Source organism: Mus musculus, chromosome 16, assembly GCF_000001635.26.
Source record: "Mus musculus strain C57BL/6J chromosome 16, GRCm38.p6 C57BL/6J".
In the NCBI taxonomy this organism is placed as follows: domain Eukaryota; kingdom Metazoa; phylum Chordata; class Mammalia; order Rodentia; family Muridae; genus Mus; species Mus musculus.
This window is the reverse complement of record NC_000082.6, coordinates 29,812,294-29,818,280: the sequence shown is the minus strand read 5'-3', so window position 1 is coordinate 29,818,280 and position 5,987 is coordinate 29,812,294. Positions and strand designations below refer to the sequence as shown.

At 51.5% G+C, this 5,987-nt stretch overlaps 1 long non-coding RNA gene across 1 annotated transcript; it reads right to left on the bottom strand.

The window, feature by feature from the left end:
* Nucleotides 1-3,247: 3,247 nt before the first annotated feature.
* On the bottom strand, nt 3,248-4,731 carry Gm46567 (predicted gene, 46567). The gene has a single exon (NR_164311.1). It is a non-coding gene; the product is annotated as a predicted gene, 46567 (long non-coding RNA).
* Between the last annotated feature and the right edge of the window lie 1,256 nt (nt 4,732-5,987).

Below are 5,987 nucleotides of genomic sequence, written 5' to 3'. Positions count from 1 at the left end.
AGCAGGCTACATGGCTTGTCCAGACCACCTTGTTCCACTGGAGGACAGCCTGGGATGATTCTTACCCTCTATAGTAGATACTAACACATAAAGGGTTAGATTGACCACTGTGTGTAACACCAAAAACTTGTCAGCCTATACCACACTCATGAAGGTACCGAATCAACCATGGCAGCCCAGTGTGAGTCTACAAACTTAATCTGAAAAGCATCCATTTCTGTTCTTATCTTCTCCTACTCCTAAAGCTGCCCAAGACAAGGAATGTGCATATTGTCTGGAACTTAGCAAGCAGGACAGTACCTGTGTGTGTGTGTGTGTGTGTGTGTGTGTGTGTAACTGGGGCATTATTTAACACGTTTTCCTAAAGGACATTTGTTTCCTTTGAACATTTACTCTTTTGCCATTAATTTATGTATTCACTTTACATCCCGATCACAGCCCCCCTCTCCTTCTAGTTCCCCCTCACATAGCCCCTCCTCTACTCCCTCTCCCCTTCTCCTCTAAGACGGGGGGGGGGGGGGGGGGGGACACGGACTCACCCTGGGTACCAATCCATCTTGACATATCAAATCCCTGTCAGACTAGGCACCATCTCTCCCACTGAGGCCAGACAAGGTATCCCGGTTAGGATCCACCGGCAGGCAACAGAGTGAGGAACAGCCTCAGCCTCCGCATGACCACACCATTTTAGTTTGATGTGCTGAGATACCAAGGAGCCTGACAATTGGAGCTTAGGGACTAGTTGGAGTGGGGGATGGGCAGAGAGATCCAGACCCCCACAGAGAGCTAATGATAGCACCTAGGACAAGGGCATCCATGGAGCCATTGCATAAACAGAGAGGTGGTTGGAAGATGGAGGATTTAATAAGGAGGAAGACAGAAAGCGCCCGCACAGCGCTCCGCACAGAGTAGGTGTTCAATAAATGTCAAGGAGTCTGATTCTCACATCAAACATCCAGCTGGGCGAACGGTGCACAGAGGAGGGAGGCTGCCTCTGACAGCCACGGTTCTTCCTCCCCCACTCTTCCACCATCTGCTCCATCCTGGTCGGATCATGAGAAACACATCGAGTTCTTTCCCTCCTCCGAAGGGAAAAGCTGCTCCTTATGCCAGGAACCCCGTGTTCCCAGATCTTGGCAGGGCTGGCTCCCCCTTGTCCTTCAGGCCTCAGGCTAAATGCTACCTCCTCAGAGAGGCCTTTTCTAGTCACTTCTCCCTCCAGGGCTCTCTGTCACATCATGCTTTTATTCCTCCTGACAATTGGCAGGAGCTGGAATGACTTGGGTTGGCTTCTGTGCCTGCTTTTTGTCCCAATAGACTTCAACCTCAGAAAGAGAAACCAGCTGTGTTTCTCATGGCTGGGACTCCTTAGGCTAGATGTGCTGATGCCTGGTTGGCATGTGGTCAGTCCCTGGGCAGATGATATAGTCTCACAGGCGAAGGTCTATGTGACCAGGGCCTCACAGGGAGAACCGGAGTTTACCACAGGAAGTTAGCAGAGAGGTCAGGGCTGGTCAGTGTTGCTCTGAGCCGCTCTGTCCAGGGGAAGACAGAGCTCTGAGTCCAGAAACAGCATTAGACATTTGAATGGAAATGCTTTGGGGTGACATGGAAAGGCGTGGGTGCCACTAGTACAGTTATGGCCCCTCCATTGAATTGAGGGCTTCCAGTATCCTTCTGAGCGAGATGTGTGTGTGTGTGTGTGTGTGTGTGTGTGTGTGTGTGTGTGTGTGAGTGAGTGAAGGGGGGAAGGGACTACCTACTGGTCAGAAGAGATCTTATCCAATGGCCAAACCTAGTTTCCAAACACAATTCTTAACAAAGATTGTAAGAATTGCCATGTGTTGGGCAAGCACTAAGCTCCAACCACTCCACTAGCCATTTCATGTACAGCATTCTATTTAAGGCTCAGACATCACAGGAGATGTCATTATTCAGTGTCCGAAGGTAAGTGGGAAAGAGTGACTAAGATGTCTGGGGTCACAGAGCTGGGCCATGAGGAAGAGAAGTTCAAACACAGCTGCCTCCTACTCCAAAGCCAGTGCTCTTAGCTACAATCTTTCTGGGCAGAATTATCTCACAGGTGAATCAATTCATTGAGTTTGGCGCAGTCCTTGCAGACTGAGTCATTCTAAATCAGACTGCCCGAACCTGTTCCTCTCCCGGAAACTGATCCCTTAACTGCCAAAGTCAAGGCCAAGACTCTGGAAAACTCTGGTAACCTGACAGTGCATTTGCTGTGCCCTTTCCCAATTAGAGAGTTGTTCTTCTCTAGGGCAGAAGAACCACAAGAAGCAGGGTTTAATTACCGGACATATCTTGCTTTGCTCAGCCCAGGAGGGGCATGGTTAGAAACTCAGAGAGGCAGGCACACTGCTCGGAATGCCAGCTCCTGTATTCAGTAACCACATGACCTCGCATGGGCATGTTTCCTTGTGGATTGCATCGTAACCCTCACCTGTGAGTGTAAATGTGGGTCAGAACAATCTCACAGTGTTGCTGTGGGGATTACAGGAAGATGCATGTCAAATGTCAAGCACTTTGCTCCTCTTCCAGCAAGCCCTCTATGCAGTTGCTAGCCTTTCCCCTTATTGTGAATAGTGTCCAGGCAGGGGCACAGCTGATCGAGTGGGTTGGAATCGAGGCACGACTGCTCAGCCACTGGCTTTGGGTGTAGATTGTCCCCCTGGATTCCTCATCTTTAAACTCTGAATAACTTAGTAAGCTTTGAGGGTGACAGCCATCCTTAAGTCAAAGCTGTCTTCTGTTGGGAAATTAACCAACACCAGAGGCAGGGGATGCCTGGCCTCAGATGGATGGCATCTGCACCGTCTGACTCCCAATGGTACATCCTGAGCGTGGGCTCCAGTGTGTGCTGTACCAGCTTGTCTGCACAGTAGCCTGCTGTTTAACTTGGAGCATTGGAGGGCAATCAGCACAAGAATTGCAGAAAGAGAGACTTCAGAGCCTAGTCTGTGCACATTGTGAGTCCATTCTGTAGGAATCTTAGTGGGTGGTGGCAGGTCATTGTCTTCCCCATGGGAAGGAGGTTTATAGATGGTTTGTATATGTGTGTGTGTGCTCGTGCGTGCACGCGCTCCTGAATGTGGCAAAGCACTGTCTTTTCACAGGTAGAAAACCTCAGATCATTTGGCACCCTAGTTTCTCAGTAACTGAAAGCGGGCTCTGGGAGTGAGTGGGTGGGATGTGGTGCTGAGATGCTGAGGCCTTCAAGGTCCCCAAAGAGTACCTGGGTCTGTAGGCTTTTATTAAGTTTCTGTCACATGGCCCATGACCAGTCAGTTACCAACACTGTGTCCTAGAGGACCCAGACTTCCCAATCACCTTTGTCTGGAACAATCCCTTCCTGGGGCCAAGTAGATTAAACATTCATGGCCAACAAAAGCTTACGCTTACCTCCCTCTCATGCCTGTAATTGTGACCTGTCCTAATGCTTGGAGCCCTGGCTGCTGCTCCTCTGATTTCTTTTATGGGTCCTAGTGAGTACCCTGGGGTGTTACCTATCTGTGCTTGCAGGTTTCCACTAACCTAACCTTTCTTGTCAGTCAGGCCGAGGGGTGTTCCCTGAACCACCCAAAGGCCACACAGTAAAAATACACCAAGCCAGGAAGAGTATGTCCCTCTGAGCTTACATTTCTTTTGCTTGAAAACTGGAGACACTGGACGAGCTCCTAATAGTTCAATCTGTACAAATGACTTATTCCGTCCAACCCTCCATCCACTATGGAACATAGTTTTAGCACCTCTCAATCTCAATTCGGAACGGCACAGGAAAAGTAAGTCTCTCACACCATGGTAAGAAGACAACCCGGCAAAACAAAGTCAAGGTGGGTCTGTGGGAGGGGGCAAGATGACTAGCTTCTCTGAGCCTGCGCACAGGGTGATCTGGGCGCAGGCGTTGCAGACTTGTGGGTCACAAAAGTCGCTCCCTCCTCTTGTAGAGCCTCCTCCTGTCTCCCCAGCATTACTCGGCGCCCTGAAATGCCTGCCTCCCCGCAGCGGGTGCCGGTTGTCCTCCAGAGGGCGGCACAAAGGTCTCCTTGTGGGTCTGCAGCCCGGGGAGGGCGGGGGAGCGCCGAGCCTCCTGGTGACTCACGCCCTTGCCATTTCCTTTGTGCGCCCCGCTCCAGCGCGTGGCTGCGGGCGGGGGCGCGGCTTTGGCGCTGGCGGTGCGGGCGCCCCGGGAAGCCGCCGCGCGCTTTCATGTGGGCAGGGGGCTCCCGGCACGCGAGGCCGGCCCACGCGCACAGCCTCCCGGAGGCCCGCGGCATCTGGATCGGCTGCGGTGGCGACATGCTCGCAGCCTGGCTTCTTCAGGGCTCAAAGCAGAGCACCCGCCCTTGGGGAGGCATGTGGTCCCCAGCAGGCGCTGCTCCGCGGCTGGTCTCCTCCGAGGGCGCGTCCTTGTGGAAAAGTGAAAATTAACCACGGCAGGGAAGGGCTCGCACGGCTTGCTGCGCGATCTGGGGGATCTCTAGTCCCAGCTCTAGAGTCCCATCAGCAGCTGCCAAAAAGGCTGTGCAGGGGACATGTCTGCAAGCCATCTGCATCCAGCAACTTGCCAAGGTGATGATGCCTGGATACCAGGCAGAGCAGTGGATCCAGTGAGCGATGGCCTGCCTGGGAGCCGGGAGATAGTCTTCCCCAGCATCTGTTAACAGTGGGCTCCCAAGTCCCCCTCTTTCCGGTGCCTGCCCTGGTTTCATCTCTGCCCATGCGCAGTTTCCTTTGCCACAGAGACACTCTAAGCAACTTGTACATCACCGCAGCATTTTCACAAGCTGTTCTCAGCAAGGAAAGCCCATCCCATCCTCCTGAAGGACACCTGGCCTTCAGCCGGAAGCTGCTCCTTAGAGTCTGGTTGAATGCTACTTTTGTGCACTCCTCTGAGAAAGAATATTTACAGAGCCTTGCGGCAGCCTGGATAGTTATCCAGGGTCGTGCTATGACTCTTCCTTTATACAAAGGCAAGCGGTAGGCTGAAATAGCACATGAGTGAGTGAGCAAGAGAGTGAGCAAGCAAGAGACTGGTTAAATGAAAGACTTGGGAAAGGCCATTTCACTGACTACTGACTAGCCCTGGGTGGTGTTCGATAAACCCTATTGGAATCCCAAGGAACCAGAGTAACTCTTTGGTTGTGCAAAGAGTTTGTCTGGGCTCCCAGGTGCAGGCTGCAGTGCACTTGGGAGATGCTTGCTCTCAGCGAGGAAGGACCCACCAAGACCAAAGGAAACACCGTTGGTATCAAGATCTAGGGCCAAAGCCAGCGTGCGGATCTATCAAGATTCTAGAGGAATATGGAAACAAAACCAAGCACGATATAACAAGGCTCATTCTGCCTTCCCCTTGTGCCAGCTCAGTTCTGATAACACATAGTGGGTACAGAGAGCATCGCTCCTCCCCACTCCTGTGCCCAATTGCCACCAGTGTTTAAAGTTTGCAGAGCCTTCCCAAGTGTGCTCACTGGGGATGATTGCATGGGTGTGGAACTCTTCTTCCCAGATTTTAAGATGGTCATCAAGCTGAGCATGGTGGCTCAAGTCTTTATTCCCAACACGCGAGAGGCAGAGGCGGGAAGATCTATGAGGTCCATGACAGCCTGGTCTACAGAGCAAGTTTCAGGACTACATATGGAAACCGTGTCTTGAAAACAAAAACAAAACTAGCCAAGTAACCAAAAACATAAAGAACATAAGGTTTCCATAGTTCAATGAATCCTGAGATTTTTAGTGAATATTAGGCAATACAAAGCGACATGACACGTGGTTCTTGCCACCAGGAGCACTCAAACTTGACCAAGGAAGAAGTATGTGATCAACATGATAGAAACATCATGGAAGCCGGGGCCAAGATAAAGGTGAGGTCTGTTCTCTGTGAGGTCAGAGAAGACCACAAAGAAGCTTGTAGAAGGGACCTTGAGGGGTGGACAAGAGTCCTCTGAAGACAGAGTGACTGTGAGGAAAGC